Raw genomic sequence first — 14171 nt, 5'->3', positions numbered from 1 at the left:
GGCCGGGGTCGGGGTCGGGGCCGGCGGGCGCGCGGGCGCGGAAGGCGGAGGCCGCGGGGCCGCCTCCTCGGGCAGCGGCGGCTCCTCCCAGCGGCGCCTGCGGAACCTGCCTGTGAGTCGCCCAGCCCCGGAACGTGACCCGACCCCGCCCCGAGCGGCCGCCGCGAGGCGCGGAGCCGCGCTGCGGACCCGGGCGGCCGCGGCATGGAGGGGCGGGCGGGCGCGCGGCCCCGCCCGGCGCCCACCGCCCTGCCCTCGCCTGTCTCCTCCTTTCCCCGGGGCTCCGCTGAGTTCATTCACTGGGATTGGTTTCAAGTGACGCCATCTCTTTATTTTTAAACCAATGACCTCATCCGCGCTTGAAGTTTCCTGACCAGCGACTCTTTCTCTTTCCCCCCAACCCCCCGCCCCCCCACGCCTTTCCCCTCTGCCTGTGGGTCACTGTGTGGGGGGCTTTAACCAGTTTTTAAGCGCTTATTCTCACTTCCCCGCCCCCCGCGCTCCCCTCGCGGCCCCCACCGTCACCCCCCCAAGTTCTTCGCTCCTTTCGGCGTTGTTTTCTCGAGGCTGCCTGGACTGTGTGTGTGAGGCGGGGGGTGGAAGAGAAAGGGCGCAGGAAAGTTGCAAACGTCTCCTCTCCTCCTAAGCTTCCCGCCCCCACCCACCCCTCAGAGGAGAGGATAATATAGTGAAGAGAAGAGGCGGAGGAGAGCGCGACGGGACGGACGCGAGCGGGAGCGCAGCCGCCCTCCCGGCTCCGCGGCGGCGCCTCGCAAGCCGGGCAGGCGAGGGGGCCCCGAGGGGAGACGCCGTGACAAGCTTCATCCCCCCGGACGGAGTCGGGAGGTCGGCGGCCCCAAGAGTAAGTGGCCGCGGGCGGGCCGCGCGGAGCGTGCGGGCGGGCGCGGGGCGCGGGGCTCGGGGCTCGGGGCGCCCGCCCGCCCGCCCGCCCGCGCCGGCAGCATGGACGCTCCGCGGCGCGCCGGCTCTCGCCCCGCCGGCTCTGCCTTCCCGGGCGTCCGGGCCACCTTTCCGGGAGGCGGGGTGGGGGCGACGGCGGCCCGGAGCCGCACCAGCGGGTCGGCGCGGGGCGGGGGGGGGGGGGGCGGTGTAGGCCTAGCGGGGGGCCGGGCCGAGCGGGAAGGGGGCGGGCGGGCGGGCGCGCGCGGGGTCTCGGTCAGCGCGTCCCCCCGGCCGCGCCGCGGCGAGCGACCCGGGCGGCGGGATCCCGGCGCGAGGAGCGGCCGCCGCGGGACGCGCGCTACCTTCGCGGGCGGAGCTGCTCACTTCCAGGCGCGACTGTTACACAACACGCCTGCCAAGTGGGGCCCCGGCCTGACTGTTCCCATTATCCCAAATTCGCCTTTGGTGTAAGCGGCGGGGCCACCTGGGTGGCGACGGTGCCGGCTTCTCTTAAACCTCACGGACCAACCGAAAACTCGGTTTTTCCTGCGGGGGCTCGAGTCGCGGAGTTGGGGGGGGGGGCGGCCCGTGACTTCTTTATCTCCCCGAGTGGTAGGTAGGTAGAACGTGAGAACTAAGAAAGCCCAGAGGGACAGCCGAGGATCTGCTTTTCATGAGTGGTTTCAGGTAATAAAACACCAGGGAGGAACATATTTATACAAGATTGAGGCTTTCAGATAATGGGTTAATTTCCCTAAAGCAAACAAACAAAAGTCCGGTGATTAACTGGGACAAATACGAGTAGACCTGAAAAATGAATGGATACTGCAGAATCCTGAAGGAGTTTATGAAACGCCGGCTGCAAGGATCCTCAGGTCTGGCTGTTTCAGATTGTTTGGAGAAAGCACACCTCTCACCAGCCGGTGATGAATAAAGTGGAGAGGAAAAACCTGTTGCATAATCTCATTTGCTGTGGGGCTGGCTGTGCCGTCCCCTTGAACCAAGGGGAAGTGAGTTAAGATGCAGGGTTTTTAAAACTCTCTGAAGTTTTTATTTACCCAGTGCTCTGGCTGCCACTTCTGCTTTAAAAGATTATAAGTAAATACTCTGCCCTTACAAGTCAACCAAACCTATCAAACCTGTTTAGAAAATGACCAGGTATGTTTCTTTTCTTTCTTCCGGTGTGTGTGTGTGTGTGTGTGTGTGTGTGTGTGTGTGTGTGTGTTTGAGAAATGTACCATCCATGAAAGACTTTCTGACTATTTGGGGAATGTAGGCTGTCGGAAAAAGTGTCTCTTTATGCCCCTGATTTTGTGGAGCTGATTGAGAGTGCACCTAGGTGACAACTCTTTCCTCAAAGGTGGTGTACTCTTTCAAACTCCATGGAGAGATTTTTAAAGTTAAGGTCAATTTTTAAAGGAAGGGGAGGATTGTTGCCAGTTTACTTTTAATTATTTACTTTTCTTTGACAATCCTGTATATTGGTGGTCACACAGCTTGGGAGGCAATAATTAATTAAGACTTGTGGAGTTCTCTTATTTGGTGAAGGCAAAAAGCTGGAGCAGTGAATTGAAAAACTAGGAATTTGTAGCTTCATGTAGGTATTTTCATCAGAATGTGACTAGGCACCACGAAAGTTTTTTGGTTTTTGTTTTTTTAAATAAAGTCATAGAATCTAGTGTAGAAGGTTGCTGTTAAAAGAATTGTGGGGGGGGGGGCAAGGCGGGGGAGGTTAACATTGAATATCTTATATAAAAATTTGGGCTAAATTCACCAGCCCAAAAGTTAGTTTTTGGGTAAAATAATGCATACTTATCAAAGTTCCACATGGGGAATTAGAAATGGTTAATTCTGTTAATATGGTGAATAGTGTATGAAGGAAAGTGAATTCAAGCACTGTTGCCCTACGTTCAGACGTAAAATAACTGAATAGCTATAAAGTAAAAATAGTCACGTAGAGTTGAAGATTAGGGGTCTCTGTGGCCAAAAATTTAATGACAGTAACTGAAAAGGGGGCAAAAGAGAAGATCCTCTTGACCCAGTTCTTTCCCTTTTTCTTGCACATTTTAAAACTTATTTGTAGAAGGGAGGCTGAGATCAGGTCTGAGATAGGTGCAGGGTTTATAGGCTGGGACCAGAAGAAGGGCCAGGGTTGATGGTATATTCTGTAAATGCTTATATTGGGAATTTGATTCTGTAGAGGTTTTTAGTCTACAGGATTATATGCTGCTGAAGCTGATTTACATAGCTGTCCAGTATTAATGCCTTCCTATCTTCAGCCAGTCACAACATCCTACTAAATATAATTTGCTAGAATTACCAGTGTAATTTTCCCCAGAAACCTGACCTTTTCTGGATTATCTTTAAAAAAAAGTGGGATTTTCTATCCTGTGTTATTTGGACTAAAAATTTCACTGAATGTTTAATTGCTTTTTGAATGCTTTGCATTTTCAAGCAAATGCTATTTTAAAATGAAGAAGTAAATTAATATAGAGTAGGTCAATTTGGATCAGAATTCCAAGAAAAGGGAGGAAAGAAATCAGGGGAAACAGAAACCAGATTTTTATGACAGACTTCAACAGGTTGAGAAAACTAGTTAAAAGACTTCATAGGAAAAAACCACAGTTGGTGCTTGATTGGCTTTTTAAAAATTGCATCAAAATCTGAAACCAAGACAGATATCCACTATCATAAAAGAAAATATTACTAATGTTGGCTTAACCAAAAACATAATTAAGAAAGTAAGTCTTGCCCAAAGCCACATGATATATTCCAAAGCCAGATGTCAATTTTTAAAAAAATTTTCTTGTGTTGTGGATAATCTCATATTTTTCTATATTTCATTAGCCTAGATCATCAAGGGTTGGCTAGAGGTGAAGGGATGAAGTTCATAAAGCTTGGCTGGATTTAAAGAAGCAAGCTCTGGCTTTAAGTAGAGGCCATTCTCATACACTGAGGAAAGGAGTTTGAAATTTAATCAAATAAATGACTAGAGGAAACAGGAGTGGTTCAAAAGGAAGAATCCAAGGCAGATTACTAAGGACAGGTACAAAGAAGTAATAAAAGCTTGCCAAGGGTATGATCATTAAAGAAGGAAATGGGATACATCTTGGCATGAAAGAAAAAAGACATAAAGGGAAAAAATACTCTTCAATTTTTCAGCAACAAGAAGGGGGTATGAAACTTTACCTCCTCATTGATTGGGATTAGATACCTCATCATAGGTATCAAAAAGTCACAAGGTTTTTCATGACAAAAAATTTAATCTTGGAGGAAGAGATGGATAAAGTAAATTATGAACATAAGTTTTATGAGAATGTGTAACTTGAAATTGCCAAATGTAAATTTAAAGTAGAGACCCACTGCAATTCCAACTGAGTTATTAGGAAGGGAGGCGTAGGTTATAAAAAGTTGGAACTATTGACTACATTGATTTCTAGATTAATTGCAGATTTAAATCAATCAAGAAAAAACATTTATTAAAGATGTGTTATTTATATATACTGAGGTGGATACCAAAAGCTGGAGACATGGATCCATGCCTTTAATAAAGGGAGGAGGATTATAAGAATTTTAAGGGAAGGGGATCCCTGGGTGGCGCAGCGGTTTGGCGCCTGCCTTTGGCCCAGGGCGCGATCCTGGAGACCCGGGATCGAATCCCACGTCAGGCTCCCAGGTGCATGGAGCCTGCTTCTCCCTCTGCCTGTGTCTCTGCCTCTCTCTCTCTCTATGACTATCATAAATAAATAAAAAAAAAAATTAAAAAAAAAAAAGAATTTTAAGGGAAGTATGCACATTTGTAAAGATAACTACCAGACAGCTGGGAAGTGCCAAATTCATGGTATAAGGTAGAAAAAGATTGGAGCATTGGAGGAGGTAATGGGGAGGTAATATTTGTGGAGATAACAGAATTTTACCTTGGCCTTAAAGGATGGTTAATGTGTATGGAGGAAAGAAAGTCCATCCGTCTGTTCATTCAGCAAATTTATGTGGAGCCTCTACTACGTATTAGACACTGTTCTAGGAACTGGGCATACAGTGGAAAATAAGATAAAATTTTTGTCCTGAAGGGCCTTATATTCTAGTGGGAGAAGACAGAGGAATAGTAAACACTGCATGGAAAATCTGATGACAAATTGTGGTGTCTAGTGAAGATAATAATGGGCAGAGTCCAGGAAATTATAGAGGGCTGATTATGGTTCCACTTACTTTATTTTGTGTATGGTGTCCTGATGAATGTTAATGGTCCAACTTTTTAGTATTTATTAGCAGTCCAAACCAATTTGAGTAGAGGTGTACACCTTAATTAACTTTGACCAGTTTTTTTTTTCTTTTTAGAAACCTACATAATATTTTTTAGGTTGAAGCATGCAAGCTTTGAGTTTTTTTTTTTTTTTAAGATTTTATTTATTTATTCATGAGAGACAGAGAGAGAGGCAGAGACACAGGCAGAGAGAGAAGCAGGCCTCATGCAGGGAGCCCGATACAGGACTTGATCCGGGGACTCCAGGATCATGCCCTGAACCAAAGGCAGACGCCTAACCACTGAGCCACCTGGGCGTCCCAAGCTTTGAGTTTTTAACTCCTCATTAAACTGTTTATCTTCAATTTTTTTTTGCTGCCATTTGCTAAGAATCTCGTGTTTTTACAGTGAGGTTAATAGCATTGTTGATAGTATACCTAGGGTTGTGATGTATATGTGGGGCTGTATACTTAGGTCCAATTCTCCATTAGAAACTAATCGTATAACAGTAGTGCTGTAAAGTGAAGCTAAATTCCAAGGACAGTTTGTTTGATGGTGCCTTCCATGAGAACACACACAAACAAGAGGTGTACAGACAGTAGAAGTAAACTATTCATCTTAATAACCAGATAGGAGAAATAGGGTAAAGGATGATAGCTCTCTAGGTCTTACCCACATGGTACAGGAATCCAGTGGTAAATTTGGGCTGCGTTGTGTTCTGTGTGCCTTATTATGTCTTCTTAAAAATTGGTGGGGGAGTTAGTAGTTAGTGGTCTCACTGGAAATACTGCTTCAAGTTTAGGGTTTTTTTGTTTTTGTTTTTTAAGATTTTATTTATTTATTTGACAGAGGGGATGTGCACAGTAGGCAGAGGGAGAGGGAGAAGCATGTTCTCCCTTGAGCAGGGAGCCTGATTCAGGGCTCCATCCCAGGACTCTGGGATCATGACCTGAGCCAAAGGCAGAGACGCTTAACTGACTGAGCCACCCAGGCTCCCACTTAGGCCTTTTTATCCTGTTTTTTTCTACAAATAGAACCTTGAAGCAAAATGTCAGTTCTGAAATGGGGAAGTCTGGACTCAGTGTAGTTATCTGACTACCAGATTTGTTATTTATGAGAAGATGTTCTGTATAGTGTCACCTAAAATTTTTTTAGTGACTATTTCATGTTGTTGTTGTTCTTAAAGACTTTATTTATCCATTCATGAGAGACAGAGAGAGAGAGAGAGGCAGAGACACAGGCAGAGGGAAAAGCAGGCTCCGTGCAGGGAACCCGATGTGGGACTCAATCCTGGGACTCCAGGATCACACCCTGAGCCAAAGGCAAATGCCCAACCACTGAGCCGCCCAGGCGGCCCTATTTCATGTTTTTAGACAGATTTATGAAGTACTTCTCAAGTATTCTTTAAGAAATATGTTCTGTCCTCTTCACACTTCGTGAAGTTTTAAATGTAACAGGATCTATAGGTGAAATTGAGGTAAAGGATTCTAAAACGGATTTATATTAAGTGTCTATTACATGTGCTTCTGTAGTATACTCTGACATCCTTGGGATGAGCCTATGGAAAAAAAAAAGTTTTCAGAGGAGGTGGGAAATCCTTTAGCATTCCCTTGGTTTCCTTCTAAACATTCAGAGAATTGTAGATATAAATGGTAGGGTCTGTAGTGTGTGTGAGAGGACAATAGAACTCACATTCGTTTTATTGACTGTATGAGGAGTGGGGCAGACTGCAGTTTACAGAAAAAAGATGCACTATAAATTGTAATGGTAAATGGCAAGGTCATTAATATTAAATAATTTTCATTCTTCCCCTTAAAAGTAACGGGGAAAGGCATGCATAGAGAGGTATATGCTGCTTATTGTTTGCATTGTATAAATTTTTTAAAAAAGTACAACTCCTATCCTAGATGGTACCTAGTAGAGTTGTCTTTGATAAATGTTTGCTGAATAAATTGAATAAATTTCACAACTGTTACTTTTGATCATGGTTCCATTATGTCTCTAGCTTAGAGCATTGTTTTTTTGAGCTTTGAGTTGAAACCTGTACAGGGTTGCCTTATAGCCTGGGCACCTGACTTGTTTGAGCAGTATGCTCACTCTAGAACCTGAACCCTGACCTCACCTCTGGCTTGCCTAATGCTGTGGCTGACCTGACCTCATCTTTTTGAAGTGGTGGGTGGTTGTCTCCTATCAACTTCTCTTCCTGAGTAGCTGAGCTGTGTCCTAAATGGTCATGCCTCAGGACACTGAAGTGTTGCCAGTCTGGCCTATTTTATAGTGGGTTTCTTTTATAATTTTTGTTGTTTGGTTGAGAGAGAAGCATATTCCTCAGGAAGATAGTTGTTGACTTTGATTTATAAACTGTACATGGTATATAAAGTATGGTATTATTTCCTTTTCCTTCTTAGCTTTAGCCAAAAATATTGTGTTCGCTTGAAAGTGAACTGGTGAATGACTTTTTGATGATTTGAACCAACTAAAAACTAACAGACATTTTTTTTTAGTGGGGGGTGGACAAGGAGACAATCGAGAAATTACAACATGGAGTATGTATTAGATGATCTATAAGAATTATAAGCATTAAGTTTTTATCCATGTTAATGGTATTGTTATGTTAAAAATTTTCATCTGTTAAAGACACATAAATAAGTATAGGCAAGATGAAATGATGTCTAATATATATTTTTTCAAAACTTCAGGATAGGTACAGACATACACAAATGGGAAGTAAATAAAACAATATTGACAAATTCTTGATAATTTTTGAAGCTAGGTGATGGATTCATTGGGTTTTGTTATTTTCTGTATTTTTATGTATATTTGGAAATATCCGTAATAGTTAAAATATGCATTGCCAATTATAACTGTAGAGGAAAAAGTTTAGTAAAATTTTGTGGTTGGACATTTGAGGTACTTGACTAATCAAGTACCTTCACATTTTCTATAAGTTCTGCTTTTGGTAATGGGTTTTTAAAAATAAGAATTTTGGAGAAATTTGGTCATTAGAAGTGTTTAAAACTCTTTGAGACTTTGTAGTAATAACATGTGGTTTATAAATTGCTTTGACAGGGATCCCTGGGTGGCTCAGCAGTTTAGGGCCTGCCTTTGGCCCAGGGCGTGATCCTGGAGACCTGGGATTGAGTCCCACATCGGGCTCCCTGCATGGAGCCTGCTTCTCCCTCTGCCTGTGTCTCTGCCTCTCTTTCTCTCTGTGTCTCTCATGAATAAATAAGTAAAATCTTAAAAAAAAATAAAATAAAATAAATTGCTTTGACATATTTTTTCTTTCATCCTCAGGACAAGATATGAGTTATCCATTTTATAGATGAGGAAACGAAGACTTAGACTAAATAATTTATCCAGATCAAAGCAAGTAAGAAGTGGTGCTAGACCTGGAGCTGAGATACCCTGATTCATTTTCAGGTGCGTATTTTCTTATGTACACATTATTATAAGTGCTCTTTTTTGTGGCGCTATAAACCAATGGTTTTTATTTATTTTTTAATTTTTATTTTATTTATTTATTTTTAAACCAGTGGTTTTTAAAACATTGCGGTGTTAGGACATCATGTACTCCTAAAAATTATCGAGGACCCCAAAGACATTACATTTTGCCACTTTCTCTACTAAGTTAATAGAAAACAATTAGATTTTCATAACTGCTTTTATATTTCAATCTGTTGTGATTGTTTGGTTTGAATTATATGCAGAAAGCTCTCTATACAGAGATACATAGTTGACCAAGGGTGGACTATTTTAATAGCTTTTGTAATTGTGAATATTCTTTGTCACACCAGAACTCAACAAGCGGTAGATTCTTAAAAGGTAGTTGCAATGTTGAATCTGAAACTATACCAGTGAATTTTTATATTCGATAACATTGAAATTCTATTGGTCCATCTTGAACTTTGAATAGATCTTTGACCTGTATGTGATTTTGTAATATCATTCATCAGTCATTTGAAAAATAATGGTTTACAGAGTTATGCAGATCTTTCAAATGTTGACACATTTGATTACACAATATTTAACAAATTGCCTTTATTAATATGACCATTATTCTCATCAAAAAAGTTTTTGAGAGTTGGGAAGTGGTCAGGATTTTGCTCTTGGGGCAGCCTGGGTAGCTCAGTGGTTTAGTGCCGCCTTTGGCCCAGGGTGTGATGCTGGAGACCTGGGATCGAGTCCCATGTCGGGCTCCCTGCATGGAGCCTGCTTCTCCTTCTGCCTGTGTCTCTACCTCTCTGTCTCTCTGTTTCTCATGAATAAATAAATAAAATCTTAAAAAAAAAGATTTTGGTGTTGATTCAAGTTTTCCAAAATTATAAGTTTTTCTTAAAAGCTCAAGTTTTATCATTGGCAACAGATATTGTCAGTTTTTTCCTTGAAGTATCTCGCTCAACTTTTTTCATGTTAGAGAAAATGTCTGCCAGATACCTCAGTCTCAATAGCTATCTGTTGTCTGCCAGTTATTCTTTTAAGCAAAAATAGGATTCTGTGAAAAAAAATGTATAGTTTAGCTCACAACTCCCAACAATTGCATAAATGCTTTTCTTTAAGGCAGCCATTGTATTAAATATGCAGAAGTGTTTTTGTGTACTTCCCATTTCATCACACAGAATATTAAAAAGACCCAAGTTCTCAAGAGTGAGGTGCAATAAAATTAGTAACTCTTAATGTTTTATTAAGGACATTGTGAAGTGAAACTGGCTTTTTAAAAAAAGGAATGGCTTGTATAGTGAAGAATATAATTATTACTAGTACAGTTTTATATCTCTGCCTTGATTCATGCCAAAGGCCCAGCAGTTTTGCTTGCCTTTGCTTTTGTACCATCAGAGCAGATACCAGCATGGTTGTTTCAGGATAATTCATGAGACTCAAAAGTTATTTAATACTTTGAGTAATTCAACAGCATTCTTATTTCTTTCAACCATTCACATAAAAAAAGACCTTTGATTAGTTGGCATGGATACTGGAATAGTGAAAACAAAACAGTAAGTCCACCCACGTCTAAGGATTTGTCCACTTATAAAGCATAAGTACAGTCTTTAAGGCGAGATATTAACTTGTAACTCATGTTTGCAACTAAATCTTTAATTTGATGAGACAATACATCATTTTTAAGTGGCACTGCTATGATTTCTTTTACTGATTTTTCATCTAGCAGACATTCAGTAGTGTTAACTGTACCAAGCTTCATTGGTTTTTCAGCTATTGAGTGCACTGTTCCAACCAGTGCATTGTGGTTATTTACCATGTATAATGCTTCTGTGGCTTTTTTATTTCTAATATGTGAAGTCTTTTGCTTTTATTTTTTTCTTTCTTTTTTTAAAAATATATTTATTTATTCATGAGAGATACAGAGAGGCAGAGACATAGGCAGAGGGAGAAGCAGGCTTGCTGTTGGGAGCCTAATGCAGGACTCAATCCCAGGACCCCGGGATCACGACCTGAGCCAAAGGCGTATGCTTAACCACTGAGCCATCCAGGTGTCCCAGTCTTTTCCTTTAAAGAGCTCATGTCTGGGGGCTGCCTGGATGGCTCAGTTGGTTAAGCACCAGCTTTCGGCTCAGGTCATGATCTTGGGGTCCTGGGATCGAACCTTGCATCTGACTCCCTGCTCAGCGGGGAGTCTGCTTCTCCCTCTCCCACTCCCTCTGTGTGTGCTCGCTCATGCTCTCTCTCTAATAAATCTTAAAAAAAAAAAAAAAGCTCATGTCCGTGTTTAAAACATTCAACCTTTTTTTTCTTTAAACACTAAATGAATTCACTGGATGATAATGAAGTTGCAGGGATTATAGCAGATACTACCAAAGATTGCTATTGCTAGGAGCATAGAAGTACTGATAATAGGGATCCCTGGGTGGCGCAGCGGTTTAGCGCCTGCCTTTGGCCCAGGACGCGATCCTGGAGACCCGGAATCGAATCCCATGTCGGGCTCCTGGTGCATGGAGCCTGCTTCTCCCTCTGCCTATGTCTCTGCCTCTCTCTCTCTCTCTCTGTGACTATCATAAATAAATAAAAATTAAAAAAAAAGAAGTACTGATAATACACTCAGGTAATTTCTGAAAACATCCGTATTTGTGCCTTAAATTTAATACCTTAGAGAATTCTAAAAACACAAGAATATATGAGCATATGTTTCACTAGTTGTCAGCATAACACATTATTATCACACGCTATGTATCCTCTGGATTTGCTATTGTACACTCATGGGAAATCCCCCAAAAGGGTCCATGGACCTTCCACGCGGGGTCTCTGGATCACACTTTTAAGATGCTGATGTAAACTAGCACCATGTCCTAACATTTTTAGAGAAGTCTGACATAGACATCTATGTAAATTCAGTAATGTTTCCATCTTACCTGATTAGCTTATCAGCAAGAAGGGAATATGCTAGTGTGTGGGATGAACCATGTGGGTGGAAGGTCATATAATATCAGAAAGTGGTTGGATAAAGGATAGAAGGGAGGAGTCAGTAAAAGCACTCTGCAACTTAACAAAAAATGAGCATTTGTTTTTTTTTTTAAACTAGAAAAGTACTGAGCCCATATATATGCACATACATAGATATCTGTTCATACTCATATCTGTACTCAAAATCGGGAGTACTAGTTCATTTTTTTCTTGAATGGCAACTGAGAAGAGATGGTTTCATAATTGAGAGGAGGACGAATGGCTCCTCATGGCTATTGTTTGTTCCTTCCAAGTAGGGAGGCTGTTGACCTTTTTTTCCTGAGGAAGCCTAGGGATAGAAGATGACAAATGAGGTTAGAAAGAAATTATGAAAGAATAGTGAGTGGTGTAGACTTTGGTCATTATAGGAACTGCTAATAGGCAGGACTGGGCTGTGGACAGTGTGGAGAGAGCACTGGAGGGCAGAGAGGATTGGGGGCACTCAACCAGCTTCTCTTGTGTGCTGGGTGCAAGGAGACTGCGGCCTGGGCAAGTACAGAGCTGGGTGCAGCAGGAATCATGGAGATGAACATAGATTTGAAAGATGTTCATCGGGGCAGCCCGGGTGGCTCAGTGGTTTAGCGCTGCCTTCAGTCCAGGGCCTGATCCTGGAGACCCGGGATCAAGTCCCAAGTCGGGCTCCCTGCATGGAGCCTGCTTCTTTCTCCCTCTGCCTGTGTCTCTGCCCGCCCCTCCCCCCCTCTGTCTTTCATGAATAAATAAAATCTTAAAAAAAAAAGATGTCCATCAAAATATGGTTAAAATAACTATTTAAATACTTGATAGTCTGACTTTTAATGTCTTAGCAATGTTTAAATTTTATTATAACCCATATATTCCATTATAGTAGGAGAAAATAGCAGTACCGTGAGTTTGGTGTAGTGCTGGTAAGCCTCTTTGGTTGTGAGCATTGATGTGTGAAAATATTGACTGGGCCAGGTTTGGGCCTGCAGATTCAAGAGTGAAATTTGAATACTTTATTTATTTTTTTTTTACTAATGGGATACAGAAGAGTTTAGTTCCAATAGATTTCATTTATCGGTTTGTTACTATATGTGGTACTTATTTCCACAAAGGATTTGAGATGGCAGAAGGAAGGATTAAAGTCAGTAACAAACAAACATGATTCCAAATCATGCTTTTTTCCCCCTAATGTCTTCTTTATTGATGAAATTTAATAGAGTCCTACAGGTGAGGTACTGTAAAGTAACTAAATTGGTCTCAACTAACTATCCAGGAGAAATATAATCCTGACACCTCTTAGATGCATGTAGTGTAAGCAGAATATGTTGTAATGGGAATGAGATTGGGCAGAAAGTCATCGCTTGCTAGAGAAAATGTTTTTTAAAAATTCAGAATTGCTGGGCACCTGGGTGGCTCAGTGGCTGAGCATCTGCCTTTGGCTCAAGGCGTGATCCTGGGGTCCTGGGATCAAGTCCCACATACTTCTGCCTCTCTCTGTGTCTTTCTCTTGAATAAGTAAATAAAATCTTAAAAAAAATAAAATAAAAATTTAGAACTGCTTTCAGTTGTAGTTAACAGAAATCCACTAGCAGAGGTTTAAATGAGAAGCTGTTATTACACAGTTCCTGAAGTTCAGAGGTAGGTGGTCTGCTGGTGTAGCTGCTCAGCAGTATCCTTGAGGCCCTGGTTTCTCAGTCTTTGACTCTGCTATGCCTTCATGTTCACTTACTGCTGCCAGGTCACAAAATGGCTGCCTCAGCTCTAGGCATCACATTCCTTTACAACGTGAGGAGGCGGAAGGAGACCAAGCAAGCAATCCCTCCTCTTGCGCTTGCCTAACAGAACAGAATCTTTTCCAGAGCATCCATCCCGTTTTCTCCTAAGTCTCATGTGCTTGAACTATATTACAAGACTGCTGCCAGCCACAGGAAAGACCAGGGAAATGTTTATGGCTGAGGGGAATGGGATTACCATGGTTGGCGTATCATTTCCTCACCTGTGGCACACTGTGAGCAGCCCAGGAGAAACTGGGATTCTGTTAGCAAGCTAGAGGGAAAGCCATGTCTGTTGGATGCAGAAAGGAAAGCCCAAAGAGTATTAAGTAATTTGCTAAAACAACTTCCTTCTAGTCTAGAGGCTGTTTTAAGTATTCCTCCTCAAATGAGACCATGCCCATTTTTTTTTTCTGATTTTAATAGAAGGTTATACAGACCTTCTAATACAGACCAAATAATCCCAATTAGTTGTAGACTAATTTAAAGACTGGTTTCAGTTTTCTCAAGTGTGAAATGAGAATATTGTATTAAGATCATCTCGGGCAGGCCAGGTGGTTCAGCGGTTTAGCGCCGCCTTCTGTCCAGGGCGTGATCCCGGAGACCCGGGATTGGGTCCCATGTTGGGCTCCCAGCATGGAATCTGCTTTTCCCTCTGCCTGTGTCTCTGCCTCTATCTCTCTCTGTGTCTCTATGAATAAATAAATAAAAATCTTTTTTAAAAAATCATCTCAGATATAATCTCCAGTTCTAAGATTCTTGTCTTCTCTCCTTTTTTTTTTCCTGTCTTGACCACTTCACATTTATTACCCCTTTTTAAAAATTTTAAATAA

General features: G+C 42.1%; 1 protein-coding gene across 8 annotated transcripts in view; it reads left to right on the top strand.

Moving 5' to 3' along the window:
* The window catches only part of DUSP16 (dual specificity phosphatase 16), a 121451-nt gene that overhangs the window by 36865 nt on the left and 70415 nt on the right, over positions 1-14171 (top strand). For 3 of the 8 annotated variants that reach the window (XM_038576831.1, XM_038576832.1, XM_038576824.1), the window contains exons 1-2: positions 385-862; positions 8444-8569. The gene's annotated coding sequence lies outside the window, so the exon portion shown is untranslated. Of the gene's footprint in view, positions 1-384; positions 863-1233; positions 1371-1415; positions 1591-1621; positions 2062-8443; positions 8570-14171 lie in introns of those variants that run through there. The other 5 variants (XM_038576827.1, XM_038576825.1, XM_038576829.1 and 2 more) reach the window with 4 other exon arrangements.

The sequence above is a fragment of the Canis lupus genome, chromosome 27 (assembly GCF_011100685.1).
Source record: "Canis lupus familiaris isolate Mischka breed German Shepherd chromosome 27, alternate assembly UU_Cfam_GSD_1.0, whole genome shotgun sequence".
Lineage (NCBI taxonomy): Eukaryota > Metazoa > Chordata > Mammalia > Carnivora > Canidae > Canis > Canis lupus.
Note: the sequence above shows the minus strand (reverse complement) of the source record. Positions and strands in the feature narration are given on the sequence as shown.